At 47.2% G+C, this 20,708-nt stretch overlaps 1 protein-coding gene across 5 annotated transcripts in view; it reads right to left on the bottom strand.

The window, feature by feature from the left end:
- The window catches only part of LOC144773613 (transient receptor potential cation channel subfamily M member 2-like), a 1,994,366-nt gene that overhangs the window by 1,808,075 nt on the left and 165,583 nt on the right, over positions 1–20,708 (bottom strand). The window lies entirely within an intron of this gene.

Here is a 20,708-nt window from a genome sequence, read left to right as displayed (position 1 = left end):
ATATATGAAAAAGGGAACTGCAAGTAGTAGTGGCAGAATTATAATCTGTCTCCACCCCAATGTTAGCAGATCCACAATTGGATTTTATTAACCTGCTCCCCACTAACATCATATCAAGCAAACAAACAAGTTACTTGCTTCAGTAATGCCTTTTCTGGTAGAAACACTCTCTAATCACAGATTCCTCACCTTGTGAATTAGACCAGGCCCCAGACTAGATGCCTAAATCTAAAGCAATTCCATCACACATCCATAGGTAGTGTTGTGCACAGCCACAGCCCGTGCAGGTAAGAGCGTTGGGGCCGGTGGGGATGAGGGGGGATTTTGCCGGACGATGAGGGGAAATTAATTAAGTAATCAATTTTCCCTCGTTGTCAGTCTAAATCGTCCCCACACCCACACCCCACCCCACCCCTCTTACCTGCACAAGCCATGGCTGGTTGTGCAGCTCCATCACACCTCGATGTAATGCTGGGTCCCCTATATATATGCCACCTCCATGTGCTGACGACAGTTTCTTTCCGATTTTTGTCCGCGCCCACAGGCGCAGAGCCATGGATGTAAAATAGTGTACTGTGCATATCTTTTACATTTGGCATCTTATTAAAGGATTGTGTGAGTCCAAGCCACAGAATTGTGAGGAGGGTGGGTCAGTGAGGAATATGCAGTTAGAGACTCTACCAGAAAAGGCTTTACGAAAGGTAAGACATTTGTTCTTCGATACTTCTAACTGCAGGCTCCTCACCTTGTGAATAAATACCAAAGCAGTGCACCTATTCTGGTGATTGGTCTGTGGAATGGCTCAGATCAGGAAATACTGTAGGAGGCGAATTGCTCGTCACACTGGACCTGCTATGTAGGCAGAAAGGCTTTGTGAATATGTGAAGGGAAATCCACATGGGGCCTAGCAAATGTCCATGCCTGGTGCACCAGTGAAGTGGTAGCAACCTTCCCTCTGGTGGAATGAGTGTGCTAACCTGCTGGGGACTGCTTCTTGGCTATCACATAGCAGATCTTGATGCATAGCAAGATTCATCTTGAGATGGTCTTCTTTTGAACTGCTTTGTCTTTCTTAGTCTCAGAGAAACCGTCGTTGGTCGTTCTGTCAGTAGTCCCTGGTTTGGTCTACATAGAAGCTAAGTACCTGTTAAGGGTCAAGACAATGAGGCAGTTCTTCCTCCTTCGATGGATGAGGCAATGCAAAGAAAGTTCGCACAGTGATGGATTGCTTTAAGTGAGAGGGCCTGACTAGCTTCAGCAGAAATTACACTTTTGTTCGGAAGACTAATTTGTCCAAGAAGCAACATGTTTATGGGGGTACCACCGACAACATCTTGAGTTCACTCACCTGACTAAGAGAACATGTGTGTGTCTGGGCTCAAAGGGAGGCATTTCAAATATGTGAGAACCAAATGAAGGTCCCACTGGTACATGACTAATGGTGTTGATGGGAACATAAGGAGAAGCCGCTTCGAACCCGCATCACAACAGGTGACTTAAAGAGGGATGGCTGGTCAGGGAAACTTAAGAAGGTAAAAGGGCCATGAGGTAACCTTTACTTTAGCAAGGTATTGCTTGTCCAATGACAAACCAAACAGGAGAACATCAGATACCTGCATATTCAGGGGTTGCATGTTTGGGGAAGAACACCAGACAACAAACTTCTCCCAGCGTCCTGCGTACAGCGATTTGATTGAAGGGCGCCTGGCTGTCAAAATGACATCCACTACTTCTGGAGAAAGATGGACCGCCATCAACTGTTGCCACTCAATGTCTATGCATGGTTTGTGTATATTGAGAAGACTCTGGTGCAAGACTAAGCCTTCCTGCTGTGACAGGAGGTTCTCCTGAAGGTGCAGCCTGATTGCCGGACACATGCACCTTGCCAGAGGTTCCAGGTACCACATTCTTCTCACCCAGTCTGAGGCTACTAGGATGACTTGGGCCTAGTCTCTCTTGATTTCTTGAGTTCTCTGGGCAGAAGAGGAAGGGGCAGAAAGGCATTCCAAAGTCCCAACCCTTAATGCTGGAGAAAGGTGACTGTCTTGGGAATTCGAGCTAGGTTTAGACACTGAACATTCTCTGCGGTGAATAGATCGAGCCAGGATCCTCCCAATTGTAGGATGATGCCCTGTGCCACCTCCAAGTGTAACCGCCATTCATAATCCAATAGGCACCATGAACTCAGTTTGTCTGCCCTGGCATTTACAGATCCTGCCAGGTGCAGGGTGATTAGGAAGTTGCCCTGAGCGTTCTGTAACTTTCAGAGGCGCAAACCCTCCTGGCACAGAAACCATGACCCAACACACCGCCCCGTTTGTTGCAATACCACATAGCAGTCTTGCTATCTGTGGGAACTTGCAGCCATTCTCCTTTAAAGGTCAGGAGAAATGCTTTCAGTGACAAGCGAATCACCTGCAAGTTGATGTGGAGGTGAGCCTCCGCTGGAGGCCAGAGTTCTCCAACCTCTCCCATCACCTCTCCAACCAAACAATGATGCATCAATCACGACTGTTAACTCTGGGTGGGGCAGAAACAGGGGTCTGACGCTGGTCCAACTGCAGTTGAGTAGCCTTGATGGAGCCTTACAGGTTCTCTTACTGCGGATCCCCCTGAGATTTCAGATCCCACTGCAGAGCCCGCATGTGCCACCTAGTGTGGGCCAGAAGCAGGATGAGAAGCCTCTCAGCCTCTTTCACTGAGACCCATGTCAATGGTTGAAACCTTTGAATCACAGCCGGAATGTCCTAAACTCATTGAAGTGGAAGGATGGCTCAGAAAAGTACCATGTCTGGGATGGCTCAGATAAAGTGAAGGAGTCAGGTATGAATTTGGCATATTGATGGAAAAACCCATCAATGTCATCAGGGTGGTCGTAATCTGGAAATGGTTTATGACTGTCTGGGACTTGCCCGCCTTCAGTAATCAGTCGAGTTATGGGAAGACTGGTATTCCCAACTTCTGCAGATGAGCTGCGAGCCACACAATTACCTTCGTAAACACTGGAGGCGCACTGGTATGGCTAAAGGGGAGCACAAAGAACTGGTGGTGCTCATGGCCTACCTAAAATCGCACGCAACGCCTTTGGGACTGCAGGATGGGAATGTAAAAATATGCTTCATACAACTCCAGCACTAGCATCCAGTCTCCTGGATCTGGTGCCGACAGGACTTGGGCCAGGGTGAGCATTTGGAACCTGCCATTCCAGAGGGCGAAGATCTTGGATGGGACAAACGCCTCCTTCCTTTTCCTGCACCAGCCTCCACTCCGAAGATTTCAAGCTAAAGGGCATGTCCATACAGATAAGTTACTTACCCGTAATCCTAGTTCTCTTCCAGGGGTATCCTCATCAAATTCATAAGCACCGAATATTCCCACCCATGCGCGGGGACCCCAGAATATATAAAAAATATATAAATACAGATATATATATATATATATATATATATATATATATATATATATGAACTATAGTTACTTACCTGTAAACTGTGGTTCTCCAGTATTGGTGTCTTTCATAGATTCACATGCTTGAATATCCCCCGTCGTCGAAGTGGGAGTCCCACGGTACATAAAATAGCAGTATATATGCATGTATACATGAAAAATATAACCAATAAAAATATACATACATATAGTGCAGTAAATTGTAAATTCTAAAAGTACCATAGAACACAATAGGCCCATTGAAAAGCCTAAGGGAGAACTCACTTTAGTAGCATATCAGAGTCATTATGTGTTGGATCACATTCCAGCCAATCAGGCTGTAGCCTCCTCTAGAACCTTCTCCTCAGAAGCCCAAGTCCTCAGATTTTCGTAGCACAGAGTAAGTAAAAGTGCCTGAGGAGAAGAGAGCCTCTGAGGGGAGGATGGGAGGGTCGCATGTGAATCTATGAAAGACACCAATACTGGAGAACCACAGTTTACAGGTAAGTAACTATAGTTCTTCTCCAGTATTAGGGGTGTCTTTCATAGATTCACATGCTTGAATAGAGTAGAAAGCAGTAAATGATCACATAAGTCATACAGGTAATACATCAAGCAAAGAAGGTAAATATATATGGTAATAAGCAATAAATACCAAAACATTATTATTAGAAAACAAAACCTTTATGACTGGAGGTGGGTAGCAACAGAGGCTCACCTTTACTGGAAAAGATTCCGCAGCACCGCTTGACCCACTGCCGCATCCGCGGCGTCTGTTGATTGCAGGCAGTAGTGCTTAGTAAAAGTATGGCTGCTCGACCAAGTAGCAGCTCTGCAGATCTGGCGTAAGGGTACCCCCGCAAAAAGGGCAGCCGAAGTAGACACTGCTCTAGTTGAATGAGCTCGAACAGGAGCAGGAAGGGGCTTTCCAGCCCGTTGGTGGCAGAAGGATATGGTAGAGGAGATCCACCTGGTTATAGTCTGCTTGGTAACAGGTTGTCCTTTGCAAGTTGGACCATATGCCACAAACAATTGATCAGATTTTCTGATAGGTGCAGTTCGTTGAATGTAGAATTTGAGACAACGTTTCAAATCTAATGAATGCAATGACCGCTCAGCTGGAGTTTGCGGAGCAGGAAAGAAAGTTTTCAGAATTACAGGTTCGTTGAGATGAAAGTCACTGGGAACCTTCGGGATGAACTTAGGATTAGTTCGTAATGTCACAGCCTCTTTGGAGAATTTTAGGAAAGGAGGCTGTATGGTAAACGCCTGGATGTCACTGACACGTCTTGAGGACGTTAAGGCGAGTAAAAGAGCAACTTTCCACGTGAGAAATTTAAGAGTTGCCGAGTGAATAGGTTCAAATGGTGGTAGAAGTAGTTGAGACAAGACCAAATTCAAACGCCAGGCAGGCGGAGGGCGACGGATAGGTGGAAACATCCTAAAAAGGCCCTTGTAAAATTGTTTAATGATCCTTGAAGAACATAAAGATGTGGAACCATCATGGCGGAAACGGGAAATCGCCGCCAGAAACACTTTAAGAGTTGAGTGGGATAGACCTGATTTTGCCAGGGATAAAAAGAAAGGTAAAATTTGTTCAGGTTTTGCAGTCATTGGGTCCAAATCCTTGGTGCGGCACCAGACACAGAAACGTTTCCACTTGAGTTGGTACGTTTTTATGGTGGAGGGAGCGCGAGCCCGCGCTAACACCTCCCTGCAGTCCTTGTCAATAGTTAAACGTGCAAATTCATTGTACTCAGGTTCCAGGCATGGAGTTGAAGGTATGCTGGATCCGGATGACAAATTAGTCCCTGCTGCATCGTGAGGAGGTGCGGCAGAGGATGGAGTGGCAACGGATCGGACTGCGAGAAGAGGAGCAGGTCCGTGAACCATGGACGTCTCGGCCACTTGGGTGCGATCAGGATGATGCGACAAGGTTGGAACCTCATCCTGTGTAACAAACGAGGGATCAGAGGAAGTGGAGGGAAAGCATAGATGAAATCGTTCGACCAATCGATCGAAAATGCATTCCCGCTCGACTCTCTGTGGGGATGCCGACTTGCAAAGCGTGGGCATTTCTTGTTGACAGCAGTCGCGAAAAGATCCATCCGTGGCTGGCCCCACCGCCGGAAGATGTACTCGACCGTGGGCTGATTGAGTTCCCACTCGTGATTGTCTGATGACGCTCGGCTGAGTGAATCCGCCAGAACATTGGCCACGCCTGGCACGTGAATGGCTGTGAGATGAATTTGACGTTGGATCGCCCAATCCCATATTTCTTGTGCTAGTTGAGAAAGTGGAAGAGACCTCGTGCCGCCCTGCTTGTTGAGGTAGTGCATGCTGGTGGTGTTGTCCGTCCTCACCAGCAAAGTGTGTCCCCGCACTAACCTCTGGAACGATTTGAGGGCTAAGAAAATCGCCAAGAGTTCCAGACGATTGATGTGCCAAGTTCGTTGTATTGCTGTCCACTTCCCTTTCACAGACATGCCGTCGAGATGCGCTCCCCAGCCTTCGAGAGACGCGTCTGTTGTAAGCGTCAGAGTTGGGGGTTCGTCCTGGAATGAACGGCCTGCAGATATGTGTGGAGGGTGAGCCCACCACTCCAGCGCTTTCTGTATGCGAGGTGTTAAAAGGACCTTGTCCTCGAAGGACCCCGACACCTGTTTCCACTGCCTGTCCAGTTCCTCCTGGAGAGTCCTCATGTGCAATCTGCAATTTGGAATGAGGTGGATGCACGAGGATGCCATGCCAAGGAATGATTTGAACATTCGGACAGAAACGGACAGTTTTGATTGGAGGGAGCGCACCATCATTAACATGCGGTCCTGTCTTTCCTGGGAAACGTACACTTTTCCCTGCCGAGAATCTAGCAAGGCTCCGAGAAAATTTCTCCGTTGCGAAGGTTGAAAGTGTGACTTCTGGCAATTGATTGAAAGCCCCAAGGCGTGGAAAAGGGAGACGCAAACTTGAGTGTGCTGCTCCGTCTGGTGAAAAGTGCTTGCCTTGATGAGGCAGTCGTCCAGGTATGGGTAAAATTGGATACCTTGGAGACGTAGGAAGGCAGCTACGGGGGCCAAGATCTTGGTAAAAACCCTTGGTGCCGAGCGGAGGCCGAATGGCAGGACTTTGAATTGGAAGTGTAGCTGCCCGACCGTGAAGCGGAGATACTTCCTGTGTCTGGGGTGGATTGGCACATGGAAGTAAGCGTCCTGAAGGTCGATTGTGGAATAGAACTCGCTTGGATTGAGAAAATTCAGAATTTGGATCAGGGTTAACATCTGAAAAGTTTTTGAAATTAGAAATTTGTTTAGAGCTCGTAGATCCAATATTGGACGCCATTCCCCCGACTTCTTCTTGACCAAGAAAAAGCGGGAATAGAACCCCTTGCCGCGTTGATCTTGCGGCACTAGTTCGATGGCTCCTTTTTTGATCATTAAATTCACCTGGGCCAGAAGGTCCTTGAAATGAGGGGGTGGTGGCCCCGAAGGTGGATGATTGGGTGGAAATTTTGTGAATTCCAGGGTATGTCCTTTGGATATAACGTCCAGGACCCATTGGTCGGAGGTGATTGTAGACCATTTGTAAAAGTATCTCGAGATGCGACCTCCAAGATGTACGGTCGGCAAAAGGAAGGGTCTGAGGCAGTCACTGCTTTTTGGTGTTTGATCCACCTCTATAAGTGGATTTCCTTTGGTAAGGCCTGGAGGTGGATTGTCGAGTTTGAGATTGATAGGCACCCCGCTGTCTGTTATCGTTGTAGGTGTTGAATGAACGATATTGACTTGAGCCACGAAAAGTAGAGGAGCCTCCGCCTCTACCCCGTGCACCCCGAAAAGGCCGTTTCTTGTATTGTAGGCTCGCCAGGGATTTCGCAGTGTCAGTGTCCTTTTTTATTGCCTCAAGGGCATCATCCACATGTTTGCCAAACAATAATTCTCCGTCATAAGGTAAATCTAGGACTCTTGCCTGTACTTCAGGACGGAAAGTGGTAGAGCGCAGCCAGCCTTGACGCCTCAAGACTGCAGCCCCCGCCAATTGTCGAAATCCAGTGGAGGAAATATCGAGTGCACACTCAATGATTTCGGAAGAAATCAACTCTCCCTCGTGAATAATCGCCTGTGCTTCTGTCCGGATTGCCTCAGGCAGCTGAGGAATCAATGCAGCAATCTCGGACCACATCTGGCGGTCATAACGGCCCAGTATAGCCAGAGTGTTTGCCGCCCTCACTGTAGTAGCCGCCATGGTCGTGAATTTCTTTCCTTTGGAATCCAATTTGCGGCCTTCCTGATCAGGAGGAGACGTGAGTGGCGTAGCAGGATTGCGCGATCTTTTTTGCGCAGCCTGAGTAATTACCGAATCTGCCTTCGGTTGAGACACTAAGCAGGCCGGAGAAGACGCCGGTGCTTTGTATTTCCTGTCCAATCTGGGTAAGACCGCAGGAACAGAATTGGGACGTTCCATCAATTTAAGGCCTTCCTTCCAAATATATTCCACGATTGGTATAGTGTGGGATTGCCTCTGTGAGATGTCTTTAAAGTCATATAGAAAGCAATCACTTTCATGCTGTTGTTGTTCGACTTTGAGATGAAACCGTTTTGTAGCCCGGATCATCAAATTGTGGAAATGTGCCATGTCCACTGGGGGCGAATGTAGAGGCGAGGTGGGCGGAGTGGAAGGTGTTTGAGCCCTATAATCGTCCCACTCAGCCATGTCGGCGTCATTGTCGTCGTCATCTGTGTTGTGAGGATCCGGATCCTCGTCGCCAGTGTCAGGGCGAGTACCATCCGGTGAAGCCGGTGAAACTGGTGTAGGTGCCTGAGGAAGTTGCGGTTGAGGCTGCGGAGGAGGCAGTGGTGCTGGAGAAGCAGGAGTAGAAGAAGGAAACCTGCGGTTATAATCATCCAGCATGTGCTGAAGGTTCATCACCAAGGACAGAGGTATCTGGGTAACAGGCTCTGAAGGCACCGGTTCGGACGTATCAACAGGAAACAAGTCAGTCCCATCTTCGACATTGTCCACCACCTCACCCTCGTCACTATATTCCTGGCACTTAATGTTCAAATCCGAAGGACTTGTTGCCTGTTTAAATAATCCTTCCACTTCCGAATCGTTTCCGGATTCTTCCTCACCAGACTGGAATAATTTGTCTGGAAGACGAGCACCACTCCTCACAGGACTCAGTTGGATGAGTGGTATGGTCCGCAAAGAAGAAGCAGTAACCACTGTGTAGATGGAAGCCGTCTTTGGTAGAGGTTGGTGCGACGCCAACGAGCCCGTTGGCGTAAATGCGGCACCGTCAGCAACGCCCTGAGGCGACTTGGACGGGATTTTCTTCGTCGACGAGGATTCCTTGCCCGTCGACGAGCCCGTCGACGGGAGCGGGGCTTTGTTCGTCGACGAGAGTGGAGCTTTGGCCGTCGACGACGAAGGCGTCGACGGTATGAGAGTCGTCGACGAGGCCGTCGACGAAGTAATGCTGGTCGACAGAGACGTCGTCGACGGGGGCACCGTCGACGGGGTGCTGGGTGGAGGCTTGGTCTTCGTCGACGATGGATGCGCCGACGAAGGATGCGTCGACGGCTTCGTCGTCGACGGGGCGCTGAGTGGAGGCTTGGTTTTCGTCGACGGTGTATGCGTCGACGGCTTCGTCGTCGACGAGATCTTCACCACTGAAGAGATTGGTCTCACCTTCGAGGTCGCCGTCGACGAGGTGGTCGTCGTCGACGTAGCGCCGGTGGACATGGAACATGTCGTCGTCGACGTGAAGGTGGTAGAAATGGATTTCGTCGACGCTGACGACGTCGACGGGCGCGACGACGAGCCCGTCGACGAGCCAAAACCAGATTTCTTACTGGTAGGTAAGGCTTTGGGCGCAGACGTCAGAGAACCAGGTCCCGTAGACGTGCCCTGAAGCGAATCCTGTGGGGAGACAATCCTAGAGGACTCCAACAGTCTACTCTTCTTGAGAAAAGGAGAAGGAGCCTCGGTCTCAGACCCACGCTTCTGAGAGGACTTTGAAGCAAAAGATGACAGGCTCTCCACATCAGAAACCACAGACTCCGAAGTCCTCAACTTCTGTAGCCACAGAAGGAGACGGGCCTCTCTATCTCTCAGAGTCTTAGGAGGGAAAGTGCGACAGTACTTACAGTTTTTCACCTCATGGTCTGGGTAGAGACAGTAAATGCATTTACTGTGTGGATCCTCGTGGAAAAGGCGCAGTTTACCACATGAAGGGCAGGCTTTAAACAGAGATTTCTTGTTTGAAGACATTTTCTTGAAGAAAAAACAGGTAAAGTTGAAGAAAACTGAGCAGAGCTCAGGGAGACTCCCTTCACACGACATGCGGTAGAAAATCTGAGGACTTGGGCTTCTGAGGAGAAGGTTCTAGAGGAGGCTACAGCCTGATTGGCTGGAATGTGATCCAACACATAATGACTCTGATATGCTACTAAAGTGAGTTCTCCCTTAGGCTTTTCAATGGGCCTATTGTGTTCTATGGTACTTTTAGAATTTACAATTTACTGCACTATATGTATGTATATTTTTATTGGTTATATTTTTCATGTATACATGCATATATACTGCTATTTTATGTACCGTGGGACTCCCACTTCGACGACGGGGGATATTCAAGCATGTGAATCTATGAAAGACACCCCTAATACTGGAGAAATATATATATATACACACACATATAATATTTTTTCACAAACCAATGCAGCCTCCCAGAAAACACCAAGGCTAACTAATGCCCCGGCAACTTACTTTTGCAACAAAACGGAAAACAGGAGGAAAAGGAGACACTTGAACTCTCTTTAATGAACAGCAGAAAGTTGTCCTGCAAAACCGCAGGCATTTTTACCCCATAGGCTGCATTGAAAACTTAACAGCATAGAAAATTAAAGCAATTGTAAGCATAAACTGGCACCGTGCCTTTAAGGCAGCCATGACCCCCAGCTTCCCATCCTGCCTAAGGGGTGACAGTTAGGTCAGTTGTTCTTTGAGGAACAACTGACCTAAGGGAGGGAGGTAAGGGCACAAAGAAATGACATATTAATGGATCATTTGCCCGGGGAGTTGGTTGGGTTGCTTATGATTTAGATGAGGCTAACCCTGGAAGAGAACTAGGATTACAGGTAAGTAACTTATCCTTCTCTTCCAGGGGATCCTCATCAATAGTCATAAGCACTGAATCGAATAGCAAACCCATCCTCTACTCCTGTGGGCAAATGTTAAGAAACTGTAGGAGCTGAATTCAGCACTGAAATACATTTCTCAAGGTACTTGAGTGTCTGCTCTAGTATCCGAGTTGAGACAATAATGTCTTGTGAAAGTATGTACTGACTTCCAAGTGGCTGGTTTCCAGATCTCAGCAATCGGTACATTGTGCAGTAAGGCCACCGTAACTGCCTTTCCTTTAGTCGAATAAGCTTTAGGAGAAGACAAGAGGGGCTTATTTGACAATTGGTAAGCCAGCTTGATACATGACACTATTCATCTGGAGATGGAACGCTTGGAGGCTGGGAAACCTGTTCTGATGGAACCATAGTTTACGAACAAGTAATCAGACTTCCTAACAGCCTTAGACCAGTCCAGATAGAATCTTAGAACTCTCTTTATGTCTAAAGAATGAGGGGCCCTGTCAGCTGGAGTGGAGGGATTGGGAAAGAAAATAGGCAAAGAAATTGATTGATTAACATGAAAATCCGACACCGCCTTCAGAAGGAAGGAAGGGTGGGTTCTCAGAACTACTCTGTTGTGGTGAAAAACTGTATGGTTCATTAGAGCAGTGTGCCTGAATCTCGCTCACCCTACGAGTGGAAGTGATTGCCACCAAGAAGGAGGGAGGCTTTCCATGTAAGATGTTGAAGGGTCGCTTTGTGAATTGGCTCAAAGGGGGGGACCCATGCGTTTGGAAAGAACCAGATTGAGCTCCCAGGGAGGCAAAGGAGGACGGACAGGGGGAAAACCTTACTTTAACTCCTGTACAAAAACTGTCCTCACATGAAAGAAAGTTGGCTGAGTAGGTGACTTTCTGTATTCTGTAATGGCAGCAAGGTGTACGTTTATGGAACCAAATTTTAGACCTGACTTGGTCAAGTGTAGGACATATGGCAGAATTACCTCCTCTTGCCCTTTGGTACGTTGGAAAACATTTTGCACAGACCACACATGGAACCTTTTCCATTTAAAAGCATAGGAATGTCTCATTGATGGCCTTCTAGATTTCTTCAAAATGTTCATGAAGTACTGAGGAAGACCTAGGTGTCTATACTGGAGGACCTCAGAAGCCATGCTGCTACGGTCAGCGAGGGAAGGATGGGATGATGGATCCTCCTGCTCATTTCGGACAGCAGGTACGGCCTGCACGGAAACCTCCTGTGTGGACACTCCGAGAGGTGTAGAAGGTCCGGGTACCACCGACTTCGGTGCTATCAGTGTCATCCTCGCTCTGGAGTGGAAGAGCTTAGTTATGACCTTCGGGATGACCGGCAAAGGAGGAAAAGCGTAAAAAACCCCACCTATCCAATTGATCAAAAGAGCAGTCCCTTTGAAAACTGGCCAGTAAAACCTTAACGCAAAGTCTTGGCATTTTTTGTGTCGTCCACGAAGAGATCAATGCTTGGATGACCCCATTCTTAAAAGATGTCTGCCATCACCTCGTCGTACAGAACCCAGTCTTGCTGATCTTCAAAGTGACGACTTAGGGAATCTGCCTGAGCATTTTGATCTCCTGGCAGATGGACTGCCGTGATTGACAGTTATCTAGCTGGAAGCCAATGCCAGATCGCCTGAACCTCAAGGGACAAAGGGTGCAGCGGGTCCCTCCCTGCTTGTTCAGATAGTACATTGTGGTCGTGTTGTCCGTCTGGACCAATATGGACTTGGACTGTATGGACAGGTAGAAGACCTTGAGGGCTAGATGCACTGCCCGTAACTCTACCAAACTGATGTAATATGCTTGTTCCTTGCTCGACCACTGGCCCCGAGTCTGCAAAGGGCCAACATGAGCTCCCAAACCCTGAAGGGAGGTATCTGTGATCAAAGATTGTGTTAGAGGAGTCTGGTGGAAGGGAACTCCCACCAGGAGATTTTTCCGATGAGTATACCATGGGATGGATGCTCTCACAGCTTGAGAAGGAGATCTCTGCTGTTCCTCTCATTGCGCAGGAGGAACATTAACAATGCACAGTCTCATTCGAGCTTCCCATGGGTAGGTGTGCAATATGAAAATGGCAAAGTGGGTTTAGCGTTTGCACACACCGTCTCCGTTCATGCCTCTGAAGAGAAGCATATGGAGCTTCGAAACGAATCAGGCAATTCCATTACGGAGCGGCTTCTACAAACGGATCTTCATTCTTGCCTATCATAAATAAAGCTGCTGATCGAGTGCTACTCACCAGGTGGACAACCTTTGGAGCAGAATGTAATATGCGGCCGTCCTGCCGTGGAGTTTGCACCACCCTGTAATGTTATGGGGGCCACCGAACATGGTAACTATCATGTCAGCAATGTGGGCCAGCAGTGGCAAACAGGATTGAGGATGTGTCCACTTGCAGGGTACGTACAGGACAAAATTTGCGGGCTATCCAGACCATACTTCCCACAATGCACAGTCTCATTCGAGCTTCCCATTGGTGGGTGAGCAGTATGAAAATGGCAAAGTGGGTTCAGCGTTTGCACACACCGTCTCCATTCAAGCCTTTGAAGAGACGCATATGGAGCTTCGAAACGCGTCAGGCAATTCCATTACGGAGTGACTTTTACAAGCAGATCCTCGTCCTTGCCTATCGTAAATAAAGCTGCTGATCGAGTGCTACTCACCAGGTGGCCAACCTTTGGAGCAGATTGTAATACGCGGCCGTTCTGCGGAGGAGTGTGCACCACCCTGTAATATTATGGGGGCCAATAGACATGGTAGCTATAATGTCAGCAATGTGGGCCAGCAGTGGAAAACAGGATTGAGGACGAGTCCACTTGCAGGGTCCATACAGGACAAGATTTTGTGCTATCCGGATCACATTTCCCACAATGTAGAGTCTCATTCGAGCTTCCCATTGGTGGGTGTGCAATATGAAAATGGCAAAGTGGTTTCAGCGTTTGCACACACCGTCTCCGTTCAAGCCTCTGAAGAGAAGCATATGGAGCTTTGAAACGCGTCAGGCAATTCCATTACGAAGCGGCTTCTACAAGCAGATCCTCGTCCTTGCCTATCATAAATAAAGCTGCTGATCGAGTGCTATTAACCAGGTGGACAACCTTTGGAGCAGAATATATAAATATTTTTTTCTATACATATACATACATATACACAGAGCTTTATTATGTTTTCAAATATATTTTTCTTATATATACCTGGGTCCCTGTGCATGGGCAGGAATATTCAGTGCTTACGACTATTGATGAGGATCCCCTAGAAGAGAAGGTACTGATGCACATCTGATGAAAAGCCCATAGAGTGAATCCGGGTGAGAGGCCAAAGCACCACGCTGCTCCTAACTAACTTACCGAGGCGTCAGCTGTGCTAAGCCAGATTAGATGGTGTAATTCGCAGCATCTTGACTGTCGACCCTCAGATACTGCAGGTTTTGCCTGACTTCCAGCATGTCTGTGGCCAAGACTTCCCCTACTCTATCTCACACCATGTGCAAATACAGTGCGAGGAGGTATGAGGTGATCGCAAGACTGCCACTGGAAAATACCTGCTTCACTAAATTCTCCATCCTCTTGGATTTCCTGTAGGCCGGGGTGGTAGGGAATTAATTGGGGTTTAGGTGGGTGGACGATGCCTGTATCACCAAGCTCTTTGGGGTGGATTGCTGGAGCAGGAAGTAAGGCTCCCTGGAAGCGGGTCTGTGCCATCTTGCCATCCGTCCGTTTACTGGCTGTCAAGATCCTGGTTCAACGTAACTAGAAACTTTTGGAAGTACCTATAGCTGTTGTCTGCTTGAGGGGCTGATAATTTCATATGTCAGTCGTTTAGGTATGGTTATTCAAATATTCCTCGACTTCCCAGATAAGCAGTCACTATAACCATAAACTTGCAGAAAGTTATTGGGTGGATTTCAAGCCGAATGGAAGAACTTTGCATTAGTAATGTATTTTCTGGCAAGACACCACAGGAATTTCAGGCTAAAACCTCTAGCTTTCAGAGTTTCAATTTGTGTTTATTTGCTGCATTTCTTCACTGGTGTGTGGTCTAAAAGGCATGTTATAAGAGTCAATTCATTGAATACATATGCATATTGTATTACATCACGTTTTGGTGCATTTATTGCACAAAATGCAGTGATATAAAAACTCATATTCCAGAGGGACCTGTAATATATTTCCATATCATGTGAGAATGACATAATGATAGACTGCAGAGTTTCATCAGGGTCCGTTGTTTTAAAAAAATGTTTTTATTTTTTATTTATTGAGCATTTTCAGTTACAACCAACAACATAACATAGCCATGTTCAATACAGAGTAACCTGTTACATTATTTATGTAGAGCATCACTGCATTATTCCAGAGTCCCCCAAAAACGGGGTCATTTTATGTAGAAGCTATTCCTCCTGATACATGTTTCACGCACTTATATTATACAGCATCTTGGGACAGCAAGTACAAAGAAAAGGTTCCCACACATCCCTGGGCCTGGAAGCCTGTTGAAATTCTTCAACAAAACATGCAAGTTGATCGCGACAGTAAGCCATGTGTCGGAGCCAATGTTTGTGATTTGGGGCCACTTACCCCCCCCCGTGAAATTGCTACCCGGCGTTTTGCCAAAAGGAGGGCAATAGCCACTAGTCTGCGATGGGATGGATACACAGGCTCAGTCAGTCCCAGCAAGCAAGCCAGCAGTGGGGTACAGTCCACCCGCTCCTGAACCATTGCATTAAGAACGTTTATGACCTTCTCCCAGTATGCCTGCATCTTGGGGCACACACACGCAAGATGCATGAAATCTGCTTATGGTACTTTGCACCTAAACACACTCCACTGTCTCCCATAAGCCAAATTTAAAAAGCTGTGCTGGTGTGTAATACAACTGGTGTAGGTATTTGAAGAGAATAATGCGAAGGTTACCATTCACTGTCAGTTGCCCTGTCAGGCTGCAGCACTCCATCCAGTCCCCCACAGTTAATGGAGCAGGAAGAGTGGCATTCCACTTGGCCAGTGATCCCTCTGCCAACGCTTGTGCATCAACCTGTGAGGCATTGTATAAACAAACGCGTGAGTAAGGGATACCGCATAGTTGTTGTGAGTGCTGATTGTAGAGCCCCTAAAGCTTTTGGCTGATACAGGAACTGCGGATAGATTGTACATAACGCTGCTCGGAGTCTACTATGTACAAAAAGGAGCATAAGGGAGATAGCGCCCTCCATTGGCAATTCAGAGGAGTCTATGAACTTGTTATCCTTGTATATGTCGCCCATCATGCAGAGCCCAGCTGCCTTCAAAGCCATCAATGAACCCATCTCCCCTGTTACTGAGATATCTGAGTGATGTTCAAGCAGCATGGCAGGAGCATGTAATGCCTCTATCTGCGGCCAAGTATTTTCCATGCATGTACTGTGCATTGTACTGTGTCGATTTCACCACGGGCGAAAATAGTATTGTTGTGAGAAATCATAGCCCTAAGAGGAATCGGGTGTTCCGCATCACTTTCCACAGCTACGTGAGGGATGTAATTCAGAGGTTGGTGCCAATAATAAATATACTGCACTTGCGCACATAATGAATACAATCGGAGGTCAGTGGCTGCAAACCCTCCCTGATTATACAGGAATGTTTCTGTCTCACATGTAAGTCTGGGCTGCCGTACTGTCCAAGCTTGTTGGACCAGCAGGGATCGTAGCGTAGCAAAGAACTTGTGTGTCACGCGTATGGGGATGTTAGTGAATACATATAATTTTAGGGAGTACCACCATCCTCATTAGCGTTATTCTGTCAGCAAGGAAGAGCCTTACCTGGTCCTCCAGTTTCGAAATTGCTGTACCTTAGTTAGTTTGTAAAACTAATTTGGGGCCCTATGTATCCAGACCCCTAGATACTTGATGGGATCGTTGCTCCACTATAGTGGATATTCCATCTCATGGGGTATTGTACTCTCAGTTAAAAGAAGTATTACTGACTTAGCCCAATTAATTCACAGGCCTGAATACCGCTCAAATCGCACATATTCATCTATTCGACTTTCTACATGTGTACCGGGGTCTCTGATATATATATCAATATATCATCAGCATAGAAAGAGATAGGCAGTAGGCACTGCCGGAACTGCAACGACTTAGCTGCATACCTCTGTCGTATTAGACACGCCAACGGTTCCAGCGCCACCAGAAATAACAGTGGCAACAGAGGACACCCCTGCCGCGTTCCTTGCATTATCGAGAAGGCCTCTGATACATAGCCATTTACACAGACTCAAGCTGACGGCATGGTATACAGCAGTTGAATGCAACTTGTGAATGCAGGAGGATCCCCAATGTGATGTTGACCAGCAAACATATATCTCTACTGGACAGAGTCAAATGCTTTGGCAGCATCAAGCAACACTGCTGCCGCCGGAAGTGTGGGCTCCAACAGATGCAGCCCCGCAAACATAGTCAGTAGGTTGTGCGACGTGGAGCGCACCGGCATAAATCCAGATTGATCGGGCAAGACCATCGTGGGCAGTAATAATCGTAATCTGGTGGCTAGTGCCTTGTCCAGAATCTTAGCATCTGTATTTATAAGTGAGAGTGGGCGAAATGAGTCGCAGAGCCTCAGTGTTTTACCAGGTTTCAATAACGTCATTTTAGAGCCTCCTGGAGAGACTTGGGCAGGCAGGGCCACTAGTAAGCATCTAAGTACATGGAAAGCAGCCGGGGGGCTAATAGGTCAGCATTCGCCTTATAAAATCCTCCAGGCAATCCATCACGACCAGTTGCCTTTCCATTGGGCAGTGCAGAGATGGCCTCTTGCACCTCTTTAATCATGAGGCGCTGCCCCAGAAATTCACCCTGCCCCTTGGAAAGCCAGACCAAAGTGATATCCTCTAAATAAGTTGCAATATCTACCTGTACTGCTGAGATGCGCTCCGCATACACCCCCTCATAGTATTGAACGAATGTGTGCAAAATGTCCCCAGGCAGCCAGGAATAGGAGGGGATGGAGGAGGAGCCGGCTTGGAAGGGTCAGGTGCAGTGGAGAGGTTCATCTGTCCTGACACCGAGGCATCGGCTCTGAAGGAGAGTTGAGGGCCTCCCCGAAATTGAGACTCCAATTGTGGTGATCCTTGGATGGCGTGCCCGGCTGGATGTGGATCCTCTGTTGGCCAGTGTCTAAATGTTCCTGGAGTTTCAGCAGGATGGGTTGGCTGAACTCCTGTGAAGAAGGCTTGAGAAGAGTCATAGAAGGTCAAAGTACAGAAAGCCCCGAAGTGGATTGCGGTTCCAAAATGTTTTGCTCCGAGTGTGGGGGGTGAACACCTTTGATCCAGCATAGAACCGGCAGATACAGTCGAGGACAAGGCAGGATTCAGTGCCAAGAGTTGTGAGGGTGTAAGGTCCGGCCCAGTAACTCGGTGCCAACCATGGCTTTGAGGCAGTGGTGGCCAGAAGCAATCTGAAGAAGCACGAGAGCTAAACGCTGGTGCCTACAAAGGACAGGCGATAGTGGGACTCACCGTGGACCTCGTTAACACCAAATGGCTGAGGGGGGTATTTTGGCTTCAACGTCATGAGTAGGAGGCGGCATCCTCCAACAAGAATGCCTCCGTAATCAAGGCACCAAACAAGCCCGGCTGCTGCAGAACTTCCTCCTTGCTTCCCTGAAGATATCTGGAGTATCTTCCTCTCCCTGGTGCTGAACCATTGAAGCCAAAGTACTACGGTTCAAATAGTATTTTTATTCCGGAACGAGAAACATAGTGCACAGGATTCCTCTTGGTGATAATGTTTCAGGCACAGGTTACAAACTTTGTGCAAGTGTGTCCTGGGGTACGTGGCATGGCAAGATGAGTAGAACAGAAAAGGAGCTTTTTCTATCAAGTGGACATTCTCGACTGTTCGGGGGTGATGGAGCTAAAGGGACACAGCCCCCCTGGGTGATTTTATCAACCACGACACTAAGAAAGAATGGTGTTGAAGTAATACCGCACGGTAGACCAACGAAAGTGGAATTGCTTGAACACTCAGTAATCCCGCTGTGTAGGACTTGCTGGAGGGTACAGGAGGGGGAGTCGGCCCACAAGGACCTTCAGGAGTCAAGGGGACTTCATACCTCAAATAGTAGTGCACCAGGAGGCGAGTTTGCAGAGTGTGGTGAAAAAGGGCGGGGCCCTCGGCGACTTGCAGAGCCGGTGTTTTTAAATTTCTTTTATTAGGGGAGGATGGGCTGCATGGCCCCCCGCAGCCCAAGCCAGCCCCAAGGACTGTGGGGGTGTCCGAGAGGCTCTCCATGAACAAGCCCTGGTGAGGTGGTGGTCCCTGGGACATTAATGAGCCCAAGGAGGGGGGGGATGTGCACTCCCCTCCTTTATTACGAAAAATGCACCCACAACCTGGCCCACCTGGGGGCCAATTATAAAAGAAGTGCTTCAACTAAAAAAAAAAACATTTCCGGAGGAATCCGCGGACCAAGGCGAGAAAATTTACAAAAATGCTTTTTTGGACCTGCGGTGTCTAGAGGATCAGGGTGTTTCTACCCTGCCATTTCCTTTCTTTTTAATGTTTTTTTCTGGGACTCTGCTCAAGTCGAGACCCAAGATGACAGCCAGCACTTCCTGGTTTAAAGTGTTGGCAGCAGCAAATCAGATCTCAGCACAAGATCGTGAGGGGTCACGGATTCTCCGGGTCGTAATGTATGCAAATTTGGATTTCCTTAATATTTCAAAAACTACTGAACAGATTTATACCAAATCATAAAAGGGCACTTCCCTGGATCAACATCTACCTTTCTGCCAAATTTAGTGTAATTACATTCAGCAGTTCGGGCTGTAGCCGTGTGTAAAGGTCCTATGGGAATTAACATGATCCCCTTTTCTTGGTTCCTGCTTGACAGATCACCCTGAAACTTTCAATGTGCCACAAGAATCACAGGGTCACTTTTTCTGGAAAATGTCATGAAGGTTCATCAACGATGCCAAAGATATAGGCAAGTCAAAAAAAGCTTTTCTTAGGGAAACTAGTGTAGCGGGAATTCCGTTCTCTTACAGAACTGTGCATAGAAATTTGGAACCTCAGTGAATTAGGGTGGCCCAAAACTCAACTCAGTACCCAAAATCCCCTTACCGAGCTAGCTACAGTGTCTCATTGGTCAGTATAACTTCCCAACGTTTAGACAGACCAGAACATGAACTTAGAATACCTCAGGTATCGTGGAACACATGAACACTCTTTCGTTATGCAATCATTTCAAACCAGAACGTGGAGTAAAAGAGGACACGTGCACATTTGAAATATTTATTTACTAATGCAGGGTTCTCAAACGCAGTATCTTAGATAATACAAGCAAACATATTATCAGAAGCAAAGTTATCAGCATAGTTACTAATCCATAGAAAGCGAACAGTGACAGCATACTAAAAAGCTGAAATGAATAGTAATTAACAACACCTATTTCTCACTCTCCATAACTAGCATAGTATATTATATCTATGAAGGTCTCTTAGGGTTTTAGCAGTGCGGGCCCATACCTCAAAATCTGAGTGGCAGAGGATCACATCATCTTCCACCAGCTCTCTGCATGCGAAGCACCATCAAGTGTGTAACGTGTGCTCTAAGCAAAGCAATATAAAACGCGCGTAAAGCCAGATTTTGGCAGCAGCTGCATTTATGTTATGTCTAGGAAGGTGCGAAGATCAGACCTCAGAACAACACTGTGTTAAGTTATCCTTGGAGGCTTCAGCACTCACTGTGCAGACAGTTTACAAAGCAAAGCTGATATCAGAGCAAAAACATATTATTCTCATGTAAATCACAACGCTCTTCTAGGTTGAAAGCTAAAATAACAATTATGTGTCGTGTGCAAAAAGCAGCAAAAGGAAAAATGGCGTTTAAACATTTAATAAGCTCATGCTAACTTAACACAGTATATAGGTAAGCAGTAACTATATGACACCCCCCCCCCCCCCAATGATCCGAGCACGGACAAGATAAGGTAAGGTAAGACCAGAACAGGGGCATATCATGAAAGCAGAGTTCAATAATAATGAGCTAAAATCTGGTGAAAAGGCCTAATAGAGGTCAATATAGATGCCTCACTGTCACTCAAGTCAATAGGTCTGGGTTTTGTTTAAAAAAAAATTA

This window comes from Lissotriton helveticus, chromosome 8, assembly GCF_964261635.1.
Source record: "Lissotriton helveticus chromosome 8, aLisHel1.1, whole genome shotgun sequence".
NCBI classification, from domain to species: Eukaryota; Metazoa; Chordata; class Amphibia; order Caudata; family Salamandridae; genus Lissotriton; species Lissotriton helveticus.
This window is presented reverse-complemented; position numbering and strand designations above follow the sequence as displayed.